This window comes from Salmo trutta, chromosome 13, assembly GCF_901001165.1.
Source record: "Salmo trutta chromosome 13, fSalTru1.1, whole genome shotgun sequence".
Taxonomy (NCBI): domain Eukaryota; kingdom Metazoa; phylum Chordata; class Actinopteri; order Salmoniformes; family Salmonidae; genus Salmo; species Salmo trutta.
In genome coordinates this window covers 77,334,801-77,358,383 of record NC_042969.1, presented here as the reverse complement: position 1 = coordinate 77,358,383, position 23,583 = coordinate 77,334,801, and the positions used below count along the sequence as shown (strand labels likewise).

Genomic DNA, 23,583 nt, shown 5'->3' with positions numbered 1-23,583 from the left:
ATTATTCATAGCCGTCTATTTACCACCACAAACCGATACTGGCACGAAGACCGCACTCAGTGAGCTGTATAAGGCCATTAGTAAACAAGAAAATGCTCATCCAGATGTGGCGCTCCTAGTGGCCGGAGACTTTAATGCCGGGAAACTTAAATCCATTTGACCTAATTTCTATCAGCATGTCACATGTGCAACCAGAGGGGGAAAAACTCTAGACCACCTTTGCTCCACACACAGATACGTGTACAAAGCCCTGCCTCACTCTCTATTTGGCAAATCTGAGCATAATTCTATCGTCCTGATTCCTGCTTACAAGCAAAAACTAATGCAGGAAGTACCAGTGACTCGCTATATACGAAAGTGGTCAGATGACTCAGATGCTACCCGACAGGACTGTTTTGCTAGCACAGATGGTAGTATGTTCCGGGATTCATCCAATGGCATTGAGGAGTACACCACCTCCGTCACCGGCTTCATCAATAAGTGCATCGACGACGTTGTCCCCACACTCACTGTACGTACATATCCCAACCAGAAGCCATTGATTACAGGCAACGTCCGCACCAAGCTAAAGGCTAGAGCTGCCGCTTTCAAGGACTGAGACACTGTTCCAAACGCTTATAAGAAATCCCGCTATGCCCTCAGATGAACCATCAAACAGGCAAATCCTCAATGCAGGACTAAGATTGAATCCTACTACACCGGCTCTGACACTTGTTGGATGTGGCAGGGATTGAAAATTATTATGGACTACAAATGGAAACCCAGCTGCGAGCTGCCCAGTGACGCGAGCCTACCAAATGATCTAAATGCCTTTTATTCTCTCTTCAAGGCAAGCAACACTGAAGCATGCATGAGAGCACCAGCTGTTCCGGACCACTGTGTGAGCACGCTCTCCGTAGCCGATGTGAGCAAGACCTTTAAACAGGTCAACATTCACAAAGCCGCGGGGCCAGACGGATTACCACGATGTGTACTTAAAGCATGTGTGACCAACTGGCAAGTGTCTTCACTGACCCTTTCAATCTGTCCCTGACTAAGTCTGTAATACCGACATGTTTCAAACAGACCACCATAGTCCCTTTGCCCATTTAAGCGAAGGTTACCTGCCTTAATGATTACCGCCCCTCACGTCAGTAGCCATGAAGTGCTTTAAAAGGCTGGTCATGGCTCACATCAACACCATCATCACGGAAACCCTAGACCCACTCCAATTCGCATACCGCCCAAACAGATCCACAGATGACGCAATGTCAATCGCACTCCACACTGCCCTTTCCCACCTGGACAAAAGGTACACCTATGTGTACCTTGGGGCGGCAGCGTAGTCTAGTGGTTAGAGCATTGGGCTAGTAACCAAAAGGTTGCAAGTTCAAATCCCTGAGCTGACAAGGTAACAATCTGTCGTTCTGCCCCTGAACAAGGCAGTTAACCCACAGTTCCTAGGCTGCCATTGAAAATAAGAATTTGTTCTTAACTGACTTGCGGCCCTTGAGGAATTGAGTTGGATCAAATAAAACAATTATAGATCATATTACATTGGTCTCTGAGTGTACCCCTAACCCTCTCTGTGTTCCACAGGTTTACTCAGGCTCTCATCCACCTGCTGAAGGGAAACATTGGGACTGGGTTGCTGGGTACGCAGTACGCAACGCAGGGATCATAGTGAGTAACTAATGCCCCACTAGTGATACTACATTTTAGTCATTTAGCAGACTCTCCAGAGCGACTTACAGGAGCAATTAGGGTTAAGTGCTTTGCTCTAAGGGCACATCGGCAGATTGTTCATCTAGTCGACTCGGGTATTCGAACAAGCGACCTTTCGGTTACTGGTCCAACACTCTTAACCACCTGCAGCCTTACACCGTTCACACCATAACACAAACAGGGCTGGGTCACACTTTAAATTACATTAGTGTCCTTGTGTACTGCTTTATGTACAGTGGAATATTGGTTTGGTTTATTCAGTAGGAAAAATACACACACTCTTGTTAGAGTCGAGGCAGAGAAAAGGCTGGGAAGCCACTATATTGGCAAATAAATTAGTCAGAAAACTTGGCCTTGGTTGTAAAGTTACTGAGAGAACTTGGGCGTTGATGTGTCATCCCTACAGCATTACATTATACATCATTGATATTGGTTGGTAAAAATAATTGGAATTTCGCTAATGAAAAAGTAATGTGTTGGGAATGATTATGGGTTATGCATAAATATGTATTCATTATCTGTGATCTGAATGTTTATTGGAAGTCATTACATAAAACACCAATGTACAAGATCATTCTCATCATTCCATTGTTTGATTTAACCAGCGGTTCAGTTTCTAGGTTTACTGGACCAGAGTGTACGATGGGAGCAGAAATTAGCACGCCTTGTACAGATGAATACACGCGTAGGAATTAACCTCCAAGTCTTCAGGTGTGTTAATGTGGTGTTGTGGAAGAGTTAGGAGTCATTGTAAGTGGTGTCAGTGGACCTGCTAGACTCCTCTGTCTACAGACAATGATTCCCTGCTGTGGATCCTGGCTCATGTTAAGTTGATTTGGGGTTTTATATTTGGACCTCTGCGTCGTACAAGAGTCCAAAGGTCATAATAACTGGTATGTTTATTGACCTGCATACTCCTGCTAACTGGACTGGGCACACAACCCTTATCTCTGAGTATTACAGATGGATGTGAGTGCGTAATTACATGATCATGTACATTGGTTTAAAGTACTGTGTGTGTGTGTCATGGATATGGTGTGTTATCAGATTATATTTGAATCCGTAGATTGCTGCAGCTTCTTCTCGGAACCAAGGCCTGGTTAATCAGTTAGTGAGGTGTTCATCAAACCAGTCCCCACCACAGGTGCTTCAGCACCATGGTACAAACCTACCTGTGTGCCTGCCTGCTTTGCAGCTGTGGCACTGGCTAGTGGTTGAGCTCAGATCAGTTTATAGCCTCACATATTTCCTGATTCCTCCATTTTACAAATGGACAAAAGGAGGATAGGATCAGGCTAGACAAGTGTCATTATTTGAAAGGACAATCAGGTCAATTTGTACACTTCAGGCTCTGTTGTAATGGAGACTGAGGACGAGGCTAGCTTCAGACCAACAGCAGGCACACATGACCACTGTTACCATACCAGTGAAACAGACGTAGCGTGTCACATTTATCACGTTGCCAAGGTTACGTTGCGTTTACTCGACTTTCCCCAGAGAATCTGCAGGCTCCATAGACTAGATGATGTTCCAGTGCTAGTATTGTATTGGTTGAGGAGAAAACCCCAAATGTTGTGTCCCCTTGCTTAATCTTCCCTCCTTTGTGCTGTCTTATGATGATGGTGTGATCATGGCACATGACGGAGAGATTTTCTTTCTGGATGACAGAACAGAACAAAATAATGATCACAACACCGTTATGTGATATGGGGTTTTTGGGGACGTACATAGAATAGCAAAGAGCTATCCCACTACTGAGCGTGTGTAAGTGAGCCTATTTCTCTGGGTTATATCTGATGCGTTTGCATTAATATGGACTGATGAGTGTTCCTGTCTGGTTCACAGTTGATTTCATTTGGTGTTGACATTACTGTCAGTATGTTCTCAGTCTGTTCTTTGTGTTTTTATTTCTCCAGGTGGGACCTCTTTGCCTGGTGCTGATGGGTGTGGTCTGTGTTCACTGTATGCACATCCTGGTCCACTGTAGCCACCACCCGTGCGAGAGGTAATAACTATGCTCTCACCCCCCCATTGCTCCCTTAGCAGCATCCTCACTGACAAGCCACTCGTGTGTCATGGTGTTTCATAGCCGTCATCAACACCTGTCTCGTTGTGTTTGTCCTCACACACTTTCCTTTTCAATACAATTACAGTAATAAAAACACTTAACCGCCAGGGACCCAGCCGCTCTGTTGACTCAAATGCTCTCTCTCTCTCTCTCTCTCCGTCTCTCTCCCTCTAACTCTCCGCATCACTTAAAGTCTGTGAGCACACCGCTCTGCTTAATATGGTGGCTAATGTGCAGTCATTTCCCTTGGCGGATCTAATGATGGGGTGGTCAGACGTGAGATGTTAAAGGGAGCGTAAAGTGTTTCCTGGCTGTTGCAGGGTGTAAACGAGCCCTGGAGGTGGCCCACCCACATCTCCATTACTCTACTGACAACTGCTCTAGCAACAACATCGACCCACCTCCCTAAACACACACAATACGTACAAACAGTGTGTCATGTATTCCAACTGAGTGTTGGGTGAGGAGAGTATGAAACGTTGTAATGTAATCATTTTCAGTTATTTAACTTTTTATTGTGTCTAAGTCCTCAGCGTGTGTACCGGTTTTTGCTGAGAGCAGATAACAACCAACTAGAGGTCTTCTTTTGGATCCGTGGCTTTCTCACCTGACCCGATATGCACAATTTAAATATGTAGCCCTGTTCCGAATGTAGCTGAAAACAGTCGTACCCGTTCTGAGAAGGACCTTGAAAAACAAACCCAAACAGACCCGTGCTGGTTCAGATCCAAGACATCCATTCTGATCAGAAAGAAGGAGAGAGCAAAGGAAGCCTCCAACTGGGCGCTGCCAGCGCCATCAATCAACAAGCCATATTGGTCAAATGATCCACAGTTACATGTCCTTAACTGCCTAGAACAAATTACAAAAAAAATAGTTTCGATGTGTAATTTATTCTACACTTTAGTCTATTGTTTTTTACTTTACTAAAGCAATAGTCGACTACCTCACGGTTCAGCTGTCGGGAGAGTTGAGTGATACATGCAGCGTTGCATGCATATACTGTAGGCCTTTAGGCTTCCACTGTGTGATGTTCATATTTACTAAATAAACATTGAAGGAGACAAGCTGAGGCCTAGACCTGGAGAGACCGAGAGAAAGGTGGAGCTATACCAGCGCCATGTTCCCGACCTACTTGTCAGATAGGCTACTACTGCTATTCAGATATAGGCGTACAGAAAGATGCTACTTCATTTATCTTTGCTCAGAATATATTTTTTATGAAGATAAGATTATATTGTTAGTAACTCTTGCAGGCCTAAAGCATTCTTCTTCACCTGAAGTTCAACTGTCGGAGTCTGTAGGAGTGCCTGTGTGCACTGCCTTCATAGGCCTGCTGTAGCTAAACCTAGTACTAGCCAAACCTTCACAAAAGTTGATTAACTTTATTAGGGTAATATCAAAAGTAAGGGTCCTTTTACACTTTCTCTTCCTTCTCTTCTTTCTATCTCTCTTTCTATCTCTCTTTCTATCTCTCTCTCTTTCTTTCTCTCTTTCTTTCTTTCTTTCTTTCTTTCTTTCTCAGGCGTATGTGAGGTGAGCAGCCGGAACCAGTTTCAGCTGGATCCAAGCTAGATATTTTATTGAGTTGCAATTGGCTGACACAGCTCGCACACTTGTCATAACACAAACACCAAATTAACAGAGGACAGGTTAATACATTTTAATTGCACATATCATGAGACCCGTGGCAATTATCAGACCTGACCCAGATTCGAGACAAAAGTCAGAATTTAGAATCAAGACTCGTTGTTGAAACCGTGGAGACCTCTACAGCCAGCTCCTCTGTATAACATTATCTTGTTTGTGGTACAGGGACACTGCAAGGTAAAAACTGGGTCTCCCCAAATGACAGCCGCACACTATTAATCACTGTGATTATTTCAATATAGCGTCGGAGAGAGTGACTATCCACAGCAGTGATGGGACTGTAATGTAATATATTGTAATCGGCCATCTCTCATCCAAACCAGGATGTAATGTACTCGCTTTCAGATGGCCGTCTCAATCTTCCGCTGTCTGGTTTCCAGCAATCTATCACCCCTTCTTTCTTTGTCTCTGTCTTCTGTTGTCCTCTTGTCTCTCTCTGTCTACCTGTGAAGACCAAATAGAGAACAGCAGAAGAAGTAGGCTCAGACAGAGAGACTTTCTGTCTTTTAATTCCCTCAGATCTTGTGGTCCATCTTCCTCTTGTGTGACCAGGTACCTTTCCTCTCCCAGGTTGAAGAGACCTCCCCTGGGGTACAGTGACACAGTGGCCTTCTCCATGGAGCACAGCTCCTACCAGTGCTTCAGGAAGAGTGCCAGATTTGGGAGGTGAGATGAGAACGCTCTAGTCATCTGGAGGTCAACCTATGACCCATCACCCATATAGTCACATGACTACTCTTCGGGCCAATGGGTGCTGAAGGTGTTGGAAAAAGGCCGGATCCCAAATGGATGACTCGCTCCTAGAAGCTACTCAAATCTCTCATATCTGTGACAAAGGTCAACAAGGGCCTAATGGTAAGAATAGATGATGATATATCAGACCATTTGGGATCGCAGCCATAATTTAAAGACTTCTATAAAGGAGGGATGGTTAACCAGTGGAGGCTCCTCAGAGGAGGAAGTGGAGGACCATCTTCCTTAGTGAATTTCATAAAAATATGTTTGGGTTAGTGTTATAGATTAGGAAAAAGTGCATTTAATGTAGTGTTACAATAAAAGGTTTGAGTGGTGGTCTGAGAATTATTGATTGGCACTTCACCTTAAATGTTTGAGGTTGACTTCATTAATATAATATATCTTAATGAGACATTTCATTACTTATTGTAAGCAACAGCAGTACTATGCTACCTGACTGCAACAGCAGTACTATGCTACCTGACTGCAACAGCAGTACTATGCTACCTGACTGCAACAGCAGTACTATGCTACCTGACTGCAACAGCAGTACTATGCTACCTGACTGCAACAGCAGTACTATGCTACCTGACTGCAACAGCAGTACTATGCCACCTGACTGCAACAGCAGTAATATGCTACCTGACTGCAACAGCAGTAATATGCTTCCTGACTGCAACAGCAGTTTAATGCTACCTGACTGCAACAGCAGTAATATGCTACCTGACTGCAACAGCAGTAATATGCTACCTGACTGCAACAGCAGTACTATGCTACCTGACTGCAACAGCAGTACTATGCTACCTGACTGCAGCAGCAGTAATATGCTACCTGACTGCAACAGCAGTACTATGCTACCTGACTGCAACAGCAGTTTAATGCTACCTGACTGCAACAGCAGTAATATGCTACCTGACTGCAACAGCAGTAATATGCTACCTGACTGCAACAGCAGTACTATGCTACCTGACTGCAACAGCAGTACTATGCTACCTGACTGCAACAGCAGTAATATGCTACCTGACTGCAACAGCAGTACTTAGCTACCTGACTGCAACAGCAGTAATATGCCCACGTCATTGATTTAGTTGAAAACTAAGTTAACATGTACCTTTTGTTCAAGAGAGTCTTTACATGTCTTGTCATTGTGTACTCACCAGATGTAACAGTATTATACATCATATGCTGAATCATTTCGGTTAAGCTTATCACCAGCTATAGTAAGGAACATATTTAGGCACAGGCAAGACGAGCAGTCAAGAAAGGATTCTTATTAGGTTATTATTGCTACTAGAGAAAAATGGCTTGCTAGCAGTGAAGATGCCCTGATGCTCATAGAATAGATTATTAAAGAGTAAAATAGTACAGAACAGAACTAGTGTATTCTAACATTGTAGAAGCCATCCAGATGTTTCAGAGCTATTTTAACATGTTTATGTGTCCCTGTCCTGTCCTTCAGTCCTGTTTTAGGCACCTGGTCAACTTCTTCCTGGTGTTGACACAGCTCGGATTCTGCAGTGCATACTTTGTGTTCCTGGCAGAGAATATCAAACAGGTAGGCTCTATTGCCACCAATCAAATACAGACCAGTGTGTTGTAGGGCTAGGTGATATGACGATATATATCGTGTGACGATAGAAAAACGTAAATTGTTTCATATTATGCGTTTATTTCGTTGTGTCGCAAATCACACTCTTTAAGGCAATATTTTTTGTCAATTGGATGACGCTTTGCATGTGGAAGGAAATTTACAACACAAACATGGAGGAGAGTGAACGTGACACAGAGCACGGAGCTTGTACTTTAAAGAGGGGCGACTTCGGTCGCATGGACGTGGTTTGGATATGAGAAGTCTGACGGACCAGAAAACCGTCCTCTTCAAAATATGCCGCAGGCCGGTCCCGACAACAGGCTCAAATACCACTAACCTCTTTTACCACCTACACAAGAATCATGTGAAACAGTACGGAGAGATTCTACGGATGAGACCCAAAAAAGTACAGTTGAGTGCTCAAAACAAACCCCCGACTCAAGACGTTGCAAGAGGCTTTTGCCTGCGGCACACCATATGGCAAAGAATCATGAAGATGGAAGGAGATAACAGCTGCTGTTACAACTTACATCTGCAAAGACATGGCCCCAATTTACACGGTTGAGAAACGGGGGTTTTGTGAGTTAGTGCCAACAGTCGACCCAAGGTACCAAATGCAAATTCATATGTGACACGTATTAATGTCAAAATAACTTGCAAAAAAAGTCAAGCCCCCAAAAATATGAAAGAAAATAAATATATAAAACAAATTGAAAAAAACACACACACACACACACACACACACACACACACACACACACACACACACACACACACACACACACACACACACACACACACACACACACACACACACACACACACACACACACACACACATACACACACACACACACAGTTGAAGTCGGAAGTTTACATACACCTTAGCCAAATATATTTAAACTCAGTTTTTCACAATTCCTGACATTTAATCCTAGTAAAAATGCCCTGTCTTAGGTCAGTTAGGATCACCACTTCATTTTAAGAATGTGAAATGTCAGAATAATAGTATAGAGAATGATTTATTTCAGCTTTTATTTCTTTCTTCACATTCCCAGTGGGTCAGAAGTTTACATACACTCAATTAGTATTTGGTAGCATTGCCTTTAAATTGTTTAACTTGGGTCAAAAGTTTCGGGTAGCCTTCCACAAGATTCCCACAATACGTTGGGTGAATTTTGGCCCATTCCTCCTGACAGAGCTGGTGTAACTGGGTCAGGTTTGTAGGCCTCCTTGCTCGCACATGCTTTTTCAGTTCTGCCCACATATTTTCTATAGGATTGAGGTCAGGGCTTTGTGATGGCCACTCCAATACATTGACCCTGTTGTCCATAAGCCATTTTGCCACAACTTTGGAAGTATGCTTGGGGTCATTGTCCATTTGGAAGATCCATTTGCGACCAAGCTTTAACTTCCTGACTGATGTCTTGAGATGTTGCTTCAATATATCCACATCATTTTCCTTCCTTGTGATGCCATATACAGTCCCTCCTGCAGCAAAGCACCCTGATGCTGCCACCCCCTTGCTTCACGGTTGGGATGGGGATCTTCTGCTTGCAAGCCTTCCCCTTTTTCCTCCAAACATAACGATGGTCATTATGGCCAAACAGTTCTATTTTTGTTTCATCAGACCAGAGGAAATTTCTCTAAAAAGTATGATCTTTGTCACCATGTGCAGTTGCAAACTGTAGTCTGGCTTTTTTATGGCGGTTTTGGAGCAGTGGCTTCTTCTTTGCTGAGCGGCCTTTCAGGTTATGTCGATATAGGACTCATTTTACTGTGGATATAGATACTTTTGTACCTGTTTCCTCCAGCATCTTCACAAGGTCCTTTGCTGTTGTTCTGGGATTGATTTGCACTGTTCACACCAACGCACGTTCATCTCTAGGAGACAGAACGCGTCTCCTTCCTGAGCGATATGACGGCTGCGTGGTCCCATGGTGTTTATACTTGTGTGCTATTGTTTGTACAGAGGAACGTGGTACCTTCAGGCCTTTGAAAATTGCTCCCAAGGATGAACCAGACTTGTGGAGGTCTACAATTATTTTTCTGAGGTCTTGGCTGATTTCTTTTGATTTTCCCATGATGTCAAGCAAAGAGGCACTGAGTTTGAAGGTAGGCCTTGAAATACATCCACAGGTACACCTCCGAATGACTCAAATGATGTCAATTAGCCTACCAGAAGCTTCTAAAGCCATGACATCATTTTCTGGAATTTTCCAAGTTGTTTAAAGGCACAGTCAACTTAGTGTATGTAGACTTCTGACCCACTGGAATTGTGATACAGTGAAATAATCTGTCTGTAAACAATTGTTGGAAGAATTACTTGTGTCATGCACCAAGTAGATGTCCTAACCGACTTGCCAAAACTATAGTTTGTTAACAAGAAATTTGTGGAGTGGTTGAAACACTTAGGTTGGAGTCATTAAAACTTGTTTATGTGAACTTCTGACTTCAACTGTATATTTAAAAAAAAAAATTATATTAGGCCTATATTTATTTTGGGTTTTCTATTTACCTTTTTATATTTTATGCATTAATATTTAATATTTTGTTACATGCTTAATTGAACATTTTCACAAAGGTTCTAAAAAGGAGAAATAATAAAATTTGATTAAGTACTTTTTATTTGTTGAGTATATTTCAAAATGTAATTAGAAGTAGGCCTTTACATGTGGTCATTTTATATGAACTCTATATTAATATAATTTACAGAAAATGTGCTATATGGTGATATGTATCGTTATCAGGATATGAAATGACCTATACTCAGCAAAAAAAGAAACGTCCCTTTCTCAGACCCATGTCTTTCAAAGATAATTTGTAAAAATCCAAATAACTTCACTGATCTTCATTGTAAAGGGTTTAAACACTGTTTCCCATGCTTGTTCAGTGAATCATGAACGTGCACCTGTGGAATGGTCGTTAGGACACTAACAGCTTACAGACGGTAGGCAATTAAGGTCTTTCTCCTTTCTACTGACTCTGAAAAACACCAAAGGACAGATGCCCAGGGTTCCTTCTCATCTGCGTGAACGTGCCTTAGGCATGCTGCAAGAAGGTATGAGGACTGCAGATGTGGCCAGGGCAATAAATTGTAATGTCTGTACTGTGAGACGCCTAAGACAGCGCTACAGGGAGACAGGACGGACAGCTGATCATCCTCGCAGTGGCAGACCACATGTAACAACACACAACGCACAATCCCTCCATCAGTGCTCAGACTGTCCGCAATAGGCTGAGAGAGGCTGGACTGAGGGCTTGTAGGCCAGTTGTAAGGCAGTTCCTCACCAGACACCACCAGCAACAACGTCACCTATGGGCACAAACCCACCGTCGCTGGACCAGACAGGAATGTCAAAAAGGTAGCGACACATGTTAGCGACACATGGCAGCAGCACAACATGGTAGGAGCACAAACATGGTACAAACATTGTTACGCACAGACAACAGCACAAAGAGCAAAAAGTAGAGACAGCAATGTGTCACGTAAAACAGCCACAAGTGTCTGTAGGAGTGTACATGATTTTCTCTTTGAATGTAGAGATTTAAGGCTAGCTGTAGCCATTTTCCGTCGACTAATGGGGAGCCTTACAAATCAAATCAAATCAAGCTGTAGTATTCCTATCTATCAAAAGCAATGAAATATGTTGTCACTGACCAATCTAAATCAATCCGGGAGAGATACTGACTTGGTATCATCAATAACCCATATTCAACTGAGCTGCCAAACCTATCAATCCCTGTTGCATTGTGATATACCCCTGAGTCAGGTATGTTTAAGCAATAAGGCAGGCGGGGGTGTGGTATATGGCCACAATGCCATGCTACATGGAGTGTCTGGATACAGCCCGTAGCCGTGGTATATGGCCACAATGCCATGCTACATGGAGTGTCTGGATACAGCCCTTAGCCGTGGTATATGGCCACAATGCCATGCTACATGGAGTGTCTGGATACAGCCCTTAGCCGTGGTATATGGCCACAATGCCATGCTACATGGAGTGTCTGGATACAGCCCTTAGCCGTGGTATATGGCCACAATGCCATGCTACATGGAGTGTCTGGATACAGCCCTTAGCCGTGGTATATGGCCACAATGCCATGCTACATGGAGTGTCTGGATACAGCCCTTAGCCGTGGTATATGGCCACAATGCCATGCTACATGGAGTGTCTGGATACAGCCCTTAGCCGTGGTATATGGCCACAATGCAATGTCATACGCGTGGTATACGGTCTGATGTACCATGGCTGTCAGCCAATCAGCATTCAGGGTTTGAACCACCCAGTTTGTAATTGGAGCATTACCCTCGTCATCCCAACTCTTCAGCTGTTCTAATGGTTTACTTGCAGTGACACACAACGTTCCCTAGGAGACGCAAGTGGTGTTTCATCTCTGAGCACTCTGCTTACCTGACTTTCTCAGCCTCTCGCGCTGTTTCTTTCTTTCTTTCTCTCTTTCTCTGTCTCTTTCTGTCTCTCTCTCTGTGTCTGTCTCTCTCTGTGTCTCTGTGTCTCTGTCTGTCTGTCTGTGTCTGTCTCTCTGTGTCTGTCTCTCTGTGTCTGTCTCTCTGTGTCTGTCTCTCTGTGTCTGTCTCTCTGTGTCTGTCTCTCTGTGTCTCTGTCTCTCTGTCTCTCTGTGTCTGTCTCTCTGTGTCTGTCTCTCTGTGTCTGTCTCTCTGTGTCTCTGTCTCTCTGTGTCTCTGTCTCTCTGTCTGTCTGTCTGTCTGTCTGTCTCTCTGTCTCTCTGTCTCTCTGTCTCTCTGTCTCTCTGTCTCTCTGTCTCTCTGTCTCTTTCTGTCTCTCTCTCTCTCTGTGTCTGTCTCTCTCTGTGTCTCTGTCTCTCTGTGTCTGTCTCTCTGTGTCTGTCTCTCTGTGTCTGTCTCTCTGTGTCTGTCTCTCTGTCTCTCTGTGTCTCTGTCTCTCTGTCTCTCTGTGTCTCTGTTTCTCTGTCTGTCTGTCTGTCTGTCTGTCTGTCTGTCTGTCTGTCTGTCTCTCTGTCTCTCTGTCTCTCTGTCTCTCTGTCTCTCTGTCTCTCTGTCTCTCTGTCTCTCTGTCTCTCTCTCTCTCTCTCTCTCTGTCTCTGTCTCTCTGTCTCTGTCTGTCTCTGTCTGTCTCTCTCTCTCTCTCAATTTATAAACTGTATCTCTCTCTCTGTATTAGATGGTGATCTCCTCCTGATGGACTAGCATAGATGGCCAAGCATTCCCATACATATGGACAAAGATAAAGACCTCATGCAGTGCCTCTTTAATCCACAACTCCAATGGGATTAGTTGGTAGGACATAGCCAGGAGTAGTACTATCAGTGTGATGAAGTGCTACAATCTTATATTTAAATGGAATGTACTGAAACTCTAAAACGGTTATGACTGAAGTTTTTAAATATCTATTTCTCTCTCCTGTACCTCTATATTTTTGTCTCTCTGTTCTCTTTCTCTCTCTGTCTATGCGGAGTGAAGATGGTTACTTATTGGGTTGCAGATCCTCAATCCAAACATGTGGCATCATTAGGCATTCTGCTAACTGACCTCCCACATACCCTCTGTGTTCCTAGCTCATCAGAAAACATTTACTGCTGACCCGGGTGTGTGCTTGGGCTAATGTGCTCAATTTACGTATTGTTTACGCTCACGTAGTAGTACGCACAGAATAGTTTGTTTGTCGAAAGCTGAGGTAAGCTATTTATTGGTTGTTAAACAAAGTCGGGTTGAACGGGGCAAAGCCACCATAGCTTCAGAATTACAAACATGGTAGATGAGATGAGTTTCTATTTATTCTGAATTAGAAAAAGTAAACAGAAGAATCTGATACAATATTTAGATTGCTTTAATGATCTGTATGGCGATGGTTTGTTGGCTTGGCCCATGTGTGTGAGTGACACTGGGGTGGTGAGAGGTCAGTTGGGGCCTGGGCCTGGAGGTCAGATTGGCCCGTTGTATTGTGGGTACATCTCTATTCCCAGATTAGGTACTAATGAGGACAGGGTTTGTCATTTCTCTTCATTTTGATTCTTATAAAATATAGACCTTTTGTTTTCACTCTGTAGATAATCTTTCATTCTTTTTCAAATATATAATATGCAATTTTCTCAGTTTTACCATGTAGCATTTTGTTCTTTACTGTTTTTGATGTCATGGCCAGGATCATATTCTGGACAGCCGTTGGTCCATGCTAGAGGTGTACCCTCTTTAGAGGACATGGGGTCTGCCCAAGTCTTTTATACTATAGTACTGTATCTCAGAACCTTAGACTAAGGCTAAAGTTCACCTTCCAACTGCACAATGACCCTAAGCACACAGCCAAGACAACGCAGGAGTGGCTTCGGGACAAGTCTCTGAATGTCCTTGAGTGGCCCAGCCGAAGCCCGGACTTTCATCCAATCGAACATCTCTGGAGAGACCTGGAAATAGCTGTGCAGTGACGCTCCCCATCCAACCTGACAGAGCTTGAGAGGCTCTTCAGAGAAGAATGGGAGAACCTCCCCAAATACAGGTGTGCCAAGCTTGTAACGTCATACCCAAGACGACTCAAGGCTGTAATTTCTGCCAAAGGTGCTTCAACAAAGTACTGAGTAAAGGGTCTGAATGGCTCACATCAACAGCATCATAGACCCACTCCAATTCGCATACCGCCCCAACAGATCCACAGATGATGCAATCTCAATCGCACTCCACACTGCCCTTTCCCACCTGGACAAAAGGAACACATATGAGAATGCTATTCATTGACTACAGCTCAGCGTTCAACACCATTGTGCCCATGAGCTCATCACAAAGCTTATGATCCTGGGACTAAACACCTACCTCTCCAACTGGATCCTGGACTTCCTGACCCCCCCCAGGTGGTAATGGGAGAGAACAACACGTCTGCCATGCTGATCCTCAACACTGGGGCCCCTCACGGGTGTGTACTTAGTCCCCTCCTATACTCCATGTTCACCCACGACTGTGTGGCAACACGCGACTCCAGCACTATCATTAAGTTTGCCGACGACACACCAGTGGTAGGCCTGATCACCGACAATGATGAGACAGCCTATAGGGAGGAGGTCAGAGAACTGGCAGTGCAGTGTCAGAACAACAACCTCTCCCTCAATGTGAGCAAGACAAAGGAGCTGATCGTGGACTGCAGGAAAAGGCGGGCTGAACAGGCCCCCATTAACATCAATGCGGCTGTAGTGGAGCGGGTCGAGAGTATCAAGTTCCTTGGTGTCCACATCACCAACAAACTATCATGGTCCAAACACACGAAGACAGCCGTGAAGAGGGCAGGACAAAACCTTTTCCCCCTCGGGAGACTGAAAAGATTTGGCATAGGTCCCCAGATCCTCAAAAAGTTCTACAGCTGCACCATTGAGAGCATCCTGACTGGCATCTCTTCTCGGCATCTGACCGTAAGACGCTATAGAGGGTAGTGCGTATGGCCCAGTATATGACTGGGACCAAGCTTCCTGCCATCCTGGACCTATAAAATAGGCGGTGTGAGAGGAAAGCCAATAAAATTGTCAGAGACTCCACCCAAGCCATAAGACTGCTGAAAATTTCATCAAATGGCCACCTGGACTATTACATTGACCCCCCCCCCCCCATTTGTTTTGTACACTGCTGCTACTCGCTGTTTATTATCTATGCATAGTCACTTCACCGCTACCTTTAGTTGAAGTCGGAGAAGTTTACATACACCTTAGCCAAAAAACATTTAAACTCCAGTTTTTCACAATTCCTGACATTTAAAGATAAAAAATTCCCTGTCTTAGGTCAGTTAGGATCACCACTTTATTTTAAGAATGTGAAGAGAATGGTTTATTTCAGCTTTTAGTTTTTTTCATCACATTCCCAGTGGGTCAGAATACACTCAATTAGTATTTGGTAGCATTGTCTTTTAAATTGTTTACCTTGGGTCAAACGTTTCGGGTAGCCTTCCACAAGCTTCCCTCAATAAGTTGGGTGAATTTTGGCCCATTCCTCCTGACAGAGCTGGTGTAACTGAGTCCGGTTTGTAGGCCTCCTTGCTCGCACATGCTTTTTCTGTTCTGCCCACACATTTTCTAAAGGATTGAGTGAGGTCAAGGCTTTGTGATGGCCACTCCAATACCTTGACTTTGTTGTCTTTAAGCCATTTTGCCACAACTTTGGAAGTATGCTTGGGGTCATTGTCCATTTGGAAGACCCATTTGTGACCAAGCTTCAACTTCCTGACTGATGTCTTGAGATGTTGCTTCAATATATCCACATAATTTTCCTCCCTCATGATGCCATCTATTTTGTGAAGTGCACCAGCCCCTCCTGCAGTAAAGCACCCCCACAACATGATGCTGCCACCACCCCCGTGCTTCACGGTTGTGATGGTATTATTCAGCTTGCAAGCGTCCCCCTTTTTCCTCCAAACATAACGATGGTCGTTATGGCCAAACAGTTCTATTTTTGTTTCATCAGACCAGAGGACATTTCTCCAAAAAGTACTTATCTTTGTCCTCATGTGCAGTTGCAATCCATAGTCTGGCTTTTTTATGGTGGTTTTGGAGCAGTGGCTTCTTCCTTGCTGAGCGGCCTTTCAGGTTATGTCTATAGGACTCGTTTTACTGTGGATATAGATACTTTTGTACCTGTTTCCTCCAGCATCTCCACAAGGTCCTTTGCTGTTGTTCTTGGATTGATTTGCACTTTTCGCACCAAAGTACGTTCATCTCTAGGAGACAGAAAGCGTCTCCTTCCTGAGCGGTATGACGGCTGCATGGTCCCATGGTGTTTATACTTGCGTACTATTGCTTGTACAGATGAACGTGGTACCTTCAGGCATTTGGAAATTGCTCCCAAGGATGAACCAGACTTGTGGAGGTCTACAATTTTTTTTCTGAGGTCTTGGCTGATTTCTTTTGATTTTCCCGTGATGTCAACCGAAGAGGCACTGAGTTTGAAGGTAGGCCTTGAAATACATCCGCAGGTACACCTCCGAATGACTCAAATGATGTCAATTAGCCTATCAAAAGCTTCTAAAGCCATGACATCATTTTCTGGAATTTTCCAAGTTGTTTAAAGGCACAGTCAACTTAGTGTATGTAAACTTCTGACCCACTGAAATTGTGATACAGTGAATTCTAAGTTAAATAATCTGTCTGTAAACAATTGTTGGAAAAATGACTTGTGTCATGCACAAAGTAGATGTCCTAACCGACTTGCCAAAACTATAGTTTGTTAACAAGAAATGTGTGGAGTCGTTGAAAAAACGACTTTTAATGACTGCAACCTAAGTGTATGTAAACTTCCGACTTCAACTGTACATTTAGAAATTACCTCAACTAACCTGTACCACCGCACACTGACTCGGTACTGGCGCCCCCTGTATATAGCCTCGTTATTGTGTTACTTTTCTTTTTTACTTTAGTGATTTGGTAAATATTTTCTTAACTCTTCTTGAACTGCACTGTTGGTTAAGGGCTTGTAAGTAAGCATTTCACGGTAAGGTCTACAGTTGTATTTGGCACATGTGACAAAAGTTTGATTTGAATACTTATGTATATGTAATATTTCAGTTTTCGTAATGCGTTTGCTGTAGTAAATGCGCTCTTGGGGCTGTGTCATTCAACCTACAGTAGCACATACCGGTACCTGCCAAAATAAAGGAGACACCAACATAGTGTCTTTATTAGGCAGTTGGGCCACCATGATCTGCCAGAACAGTTTCAATGCATCTTGGCATAGATTCTACAAATGTCTTGAACTTTATTGGAGGGATGTGACACTGATCCTCCACCACAAATTCCATTTGTTGACGGAAACGCTGTCTCAAGCGCCACTCCAGAATCGCCCAGAAGTGATCAATTGGGTTGAGATCTGGTGACTGAGACACTCACACACCCTTTAACCCCCCTATGCTCCTTTTGACACCCTTCTTTCAAAGTCACTGAGCTCTCTTCTAGTCATGGTAGACAAAACAATGTACATGACCCTAAGCATGATGGGATGTTAATTGCTTAGTTAATTCAGGAACCAAACCTATGTGGAAGTACCTGCTTTCAGCATACGTTGAATCCCCAAAGATTGTCTATTATATTGACAAGATATTCCAGTGACCACTCTAACAATGGAAGTACATGTCTTCAAAGATGGAAGGTTTGCGGGAGGAGGCAAGATCAGGTGGGACCATTTTAACCAGTGAGAGGGCAGACACGCATATGAACAACCGGCATAGAGATAGACGACTCATCTTTGATCTGTGCATTATAGCCTTAATGGTGCTGCCCATGCTGTCACAGATGCTATCTCCATTTTCCTGTAATCAGTTTTCTTCATTGTCTGATATCCTCCCAACTCTTAGGAATCCCGACCCAGTTGACTACTTTAAAATGGTGGAAGCCCTCAATGGCCATGCTAAAACGGGTTAGATCTCTATAACAACAGGCACAACTCATATAGTCAAAGTTGCCAACATGCCAAGTGCATTCACGTTTATATCAGTGCATTCGTAACAACCTAACAATTACAAAACTTCTATTCGATCAAATAAGCGTCACGAAGCAAATTAGCAATTGAATCTGTTCACCAAATTCGACACCATCTCATTGACCTCCGTAGAAACATTCCTCACTTCGTCTGCTTATTTTTGTGGACAGACTTTGGGCGGATTACAAACTTTTGCTTCGCCTCTTCCTCTCTGGTATCCCTCATTTCCAAAAATGTTTCCTTAATTTTGTCTTGTTACCTGTACATACCCATCTCTGTATGTGTTCACAATGACGGGGTAGGCCGTCATAGTAAAATAAGAATTTGTTCTTAACTGACTTGCCTAGTTAAATACATTTCAAATAAAAAACAGCTAGCTACATACACACAGTATACACATACTGCTGATCGAACCGACTAGGTGAAAACCTGTCCATGTGCCCTTGAGCAAAGCACTTAACCCTAATTTCTCCCCTAAGTCGCTCTGGATAAGAGAGTCTGCTAAATGACTAAAATGTATAAGCAGACAGTCTAATTGAATGAAACCCTGATCTGCTTTCTAGCCTGTCTGAGCTGTGGGATAGGATGGAATCATATGGAGCCCCCCTCCCTCCCTCTCCTCTACCCCCCCCCCCCCCCCCCCCCCCATCTCTAGTCCTTTCCCTGGTGTTGTGTTGAATATTCATTAATCTCACAAAGTTTTTTGATCGTTATTTCTCCGGGGAAAGTTTTTTGTTGTTGGTAGGAGCGGGAGAGCTGCTTATCGACAAGCAAGAGGCCAGTCCACTTCACTTCCATGATAAGCTCCTTAAATGTTTTTCTCTGGCGAGGAGTGAACACACAGCAGCCTTAATTGCTGTAGATTTAGTGTAGTGGGATCTCTATCTGAAGGTGTCTTTCTGAAGGTCGACAGGGTGAAGGGGAGAGGTGAGCCTCACTCATGAAGACATCACCATTAATCACACCTTTTTGTGTGTTTGTGTGTGTGCATATGCCTGTGTGTATCCATTCTTTCCTCTCTAGGTCGTTGAGGGATACCAAGGTGTAAACATCACCCTGGCAGATGAGTCCTTCGCCAACACCTCCATGGTGCCAGGCCCCGTCCCTCTACCCACCATGGTGCCAGCCCCCGTCCCTCTACCCAGCATGGTGCCAGGCCCCGTCTCTCTACCCACCATGGTGCCAGCCCCCGTCCCTCTACCCACCATGGTGCCAGCCCCCGTCCCTCTACCCACCATGGTGCCAGCCCCCGTCCCTCTACCCACCATGGTGCCAGCCCCCGTCCCTCTACCCACCATGGTGCCAGCCCCCGTCCCTCTACCCACCATGGTGCCAGCCCCCGTCCCTCTGCCCACCATGGTGCCAGCCCCCGTCCCTCTGCCCACCATGGTGCCAGCCCCCGTCCCTCTGCCCACCATGGTGCCAGCCCCCGTCCCTCTGCCCACCATGGTGCCAGCCCCCGTCCCTCTACCCACCATGGTGCCAGCCCCCGTCCCTCTACCCACCATGGTGCCAGGCCCCGTCCCTCTACCCACCATGGTGCCAGCCCCCGTCCCTCTACCCACCATGGTGCCAGCCCCCGTCCCTCTACCTCCATGGTGCCAGCCCCCGTCCCTCTACCCACCATGGTGCCAGCCCCCGTCCCTCTACCCACCATGGTGCCAGCCCCCGTCCCTCTACCCACCATGGTGCCAGCCCCCGTCCCTCTACCCACCATGGTGCCCTCTGAGCCCTGGGCACTGGACCTGCATCTTTACATGCTCTTCTTCCTGCCCTTCCTCATCCTGCTGGTGTTCATGAAGGACCTGAAGAACATGGCCGTCCTGTCATTTCTGGCCAACGTCTGCATGGCCGTCAGCGTCATCATCATCTTCCAGTACATCACGACGGTAAGCATGTTGTTTACACTGTTGTTGTTACGGCCTTCAGCAGTGTGTGTGTGTGTGTGTGTGTGTGTGTGTGTGTGTGTGTTAGAGAACTGGGAAGTAGCCGTGTGTGTTTGTGAGAACTGGGAAGTGTCCGTGTGTGTGTGAGAGAGAGAGAACTGGGAAGTAGCCATGTGTGTGTGTGTGTGTGTGTGAGAGAGAACTGGGAAGTAGCCGTGTGTGAGAGAGAGAGACCTGGGAAGTAGCTGTGTGTGTGTGTGTGTGTGTGTGTGAGAGAACTGGGAAGTAGCCGTGTGTGTGTGTGTGTGTGTGAGAGAACTGGGAAGTAGCCGTGTGTGTGTGTGTGAGAGAGAGATTTGGGAAGTAGCCGTGTGTGTGTGTGAGAGAACTGTGAAGTAGCTGTGTGTGTGTGTGAGAGAACTGGGAAGTAGCCGTGTGTGTGTGTGTGTGAGAGAACTGGGAAGTAGCCGTGTGTGTGTGTGTGTTTGAGAACTGGGAAGTAGCCGTGTGTGTGTGTGTGAGAGAGAACTGTGAAGTAGCTGTGTGTGTGAGAGAACTGTGAAGTAGCTGTGTGTGTGTGTGAGAGAACTGGGAAGTAGCTGTGTGTGTGTGTGAGAGAACTGGGAAGTAGCTGTGTGTGTGTGTGTGTGAGAGAACTGGGAAGTAGCCTTGTGTGTGTGTGTGTGTGTTTGAGAACTGGGAAGTAGCCGTGTGTGTGTGTGTGTGTGTGTTTGAGAACTGGGAAGTAGCCGTGTGTGTGTGTGTGTGTGTGTGTGTGTGTGTGTGTGTGTGTGTGAGAGAACTGGGAAGTAGCTGTGTGTGTGTGTGAGAGAACTGGGAAGTAGCTGTGTGTGTGTGTGTGAGAGAACTGGGAAGTAGCTGTGTGTGTGTGTGTGTGTGTGTGTGTGAGAGAACTGTGAAGTAGCTGTGTGTGTGTAAAAGATGAATCCACCCTGTGGCCTTCATACGTACACTGTGGAAGATCATACCCCTTGTGTCTGTACTCTCTGCTTCAATGTAACATGAGACTTCCATGTATCCACTACACGTCTCCTGTGTAGTGGAAACATGAGACTTCCATGTATCCACTACACGTCTCCTGTGTAGTGGAAACATGAGACTTCCATGTATCCACTACACGTCTCCTGTGTAGTGGAAACATGAGACTTCCATGTATCCACTACACGTCTCCTGTGTAGTGCTGAGCAATTAACATATTTTTAAAGAACTAATTGACCGTCTGTTCAATTATTTGAATTTCATAATTTTTTTTTTGCTCGATGAGCAGTTTCTGTAGTGGTAAATCAGATCAAGCCTGAACTGTGCGATGTTGTAGTTTCCAACAGGCCAATATTCTACATAATTTAGCTCAGAAAATGTGGTAATAAACTACAATGACCATAATCCATTGCGCGCCCGCTTAAACTTGTCCGGTCTGTGCAGAGCAGACAGGGAGACTGAGGGAACGTGTGATCATGAAGAATAGAGTGCCGTTGCTTCACGAGACTGAAAATGCATGATCTAAGTGTTTGATCGTTGTTTTTCAACGGTCATAAAAGTATGCCCTATTTATTCTGAAGAACTGCTAAAATAGTGGTTTTGTCAGACAGCATAGGCAACAGTTCTGTAGAGATGAGATGATGACTTGGAATGACATAAAAGTAATCTAATAAAACAAATATTGTATAAAGTCATGTGAATAAGTGATGGTTAATAAGTGCTCAGCAGTAATGGGCAGACCCAGGAAGTAGGGGTGCAGCACCTCCTGGAGAAAAAAAAAGTGAAAATTTATTTTGTATTTTTCTCACAAGGCCTTTAATAGTCCTGTATTGGTGGACCGATTATAGCCATCTGTAGCGTGGTCAAACCCCTTCCCCCCCGTGTGCAAAGAAATCACAGCACCCCCCACCCACAAACTACTTCCCGTGGCTACGACTACCATCTTAGGACTTTTATACATTTTCTTTTTAATTCAGTGTTGTTACTGCATTCAACCACACAGTTCAGTTTCGGTTCGTTAAATGCACTGATCGCTCAGCTCTACTCCTGTGAGACATGGTTCTCCCTTGTAGCAGCTACACGTCTCCTGTGAGACATGGTTCTCCCTTGTAGCCACTACACGTCTCCTGTGAGACATGGTTCTCCCTTGTAGCCACTACACGTCTCCTGTGAGACATGGTTCTCCCTTGTAGCCGCTACACGTCTCCTGTGAGACATGGTTCTCCCTTGTAGCCACTACACGTCTCCTGTGAGACATGGTTCTCCCTTGTAGCAGCTACACGTCTCCTGTGAGACATGGTTCTCCCTTGTAGCCACTACACGTCTCCTGTGAGACATGGTTCTCCCTTGTAGCAGCTACATGTCTCCTGTGAGACATGGTTCTCCCTTGTAGCCGCTACACGTCTCCTGTGAGACATGGTTCTCCCTTGTAGCCGCTACACGTCTCCTGTGAGACATGGTTCTCCCTTGTAGCCGCTACACGTCTCCTGTGAGACATGGTTCTCCCTTGTAGCCGCTACACGTCTCCTGTGAGACATGGTTCTCCCTTCTAGCCGCTACACGTCTCCTGTGAGACATGGTTCTCCCTTGTAGCCGCTACACGTCTCCTGTGAGACATGGTTCTCCCTTGTAGCCACTACACGTCTCCTGTGAGACATGGTTCTCCCTTGTAGCCGCTACACGTCTCCTGTGAGACATGGTTCTCCCTTGTAGCCACTACACGTCTCCTGTGAGACATGGTTCTCCCTTGTAGCCGCTACACGTCTCCTGTGAGACATGGTTCTCCCTTGTAGCCGCTACACGTCTCCTGTGAGACATGGTTCTCCCTTGTAGCAGCTACACGTCTCCTGTGAAACATGGTTCTCCCTTGTAGCCGCTACACGTCTCCTGTGAGACATGGTTCTCCCTTGTAGCCGCTACACGTCTCCTGTGAGACATGGTTCTCCCTTGTAGCCGCTACACGTCTCCTGTGAGACATGGTTCTCCCTTGTAGCCGCTACACGTCTCCTGTGAGACATGGTTCTCCCTTGTAGCCGCTACACGTCTCCTGTGAGACATGGTTCTCCCTTGTAGCCGCTACACGTCTCCTGTGAGACATGGTTCTCCCTTGTAGCCGCTACACGTCTCCTGTGAGACATGGTTCTCCCTTGTAGCCGCTACACGTCTCCTGTGAGACATGGTTCTCCCTTGTAGCCGCTACACGTCTCCTGTGAGACATGGTTCTCCCTTGTAGCCGCTACACGTCTCCTGTGAGACATGGTTCTCCCTTGTAGCCGCTACACGTCTCCTGTGAGACATGGTTCTCCCTTGTAGCCGCTACACGTCTCCTGTGAGACATGGTTCTCCCTTGTAGCCGCTACACGTCTCCTGTGAGACATGGTTCTCCCTTGTAGCCGCTACACGTCTCCTGTGAGACATGGTTCTCCCTTGTAGCCGCTACACGTCTCCTGTGAGACATGGTTCTCCCTTGTAGCCACTACACGTCTCCTGTGAGACATGGTTC

General features: G+C 45.3%; 1 pseudogene; it reads left to right on the top strand.

Annotated features, from left to right (window-relative positions):
* Window positions 1-23,583, top strand: part of LOC115206552 (proton-coupled amino acid transporter 4-like) — a 231,126-nt pseudogene that overhangs the window by 6,472 nt on the left and 201,071 nt on the right.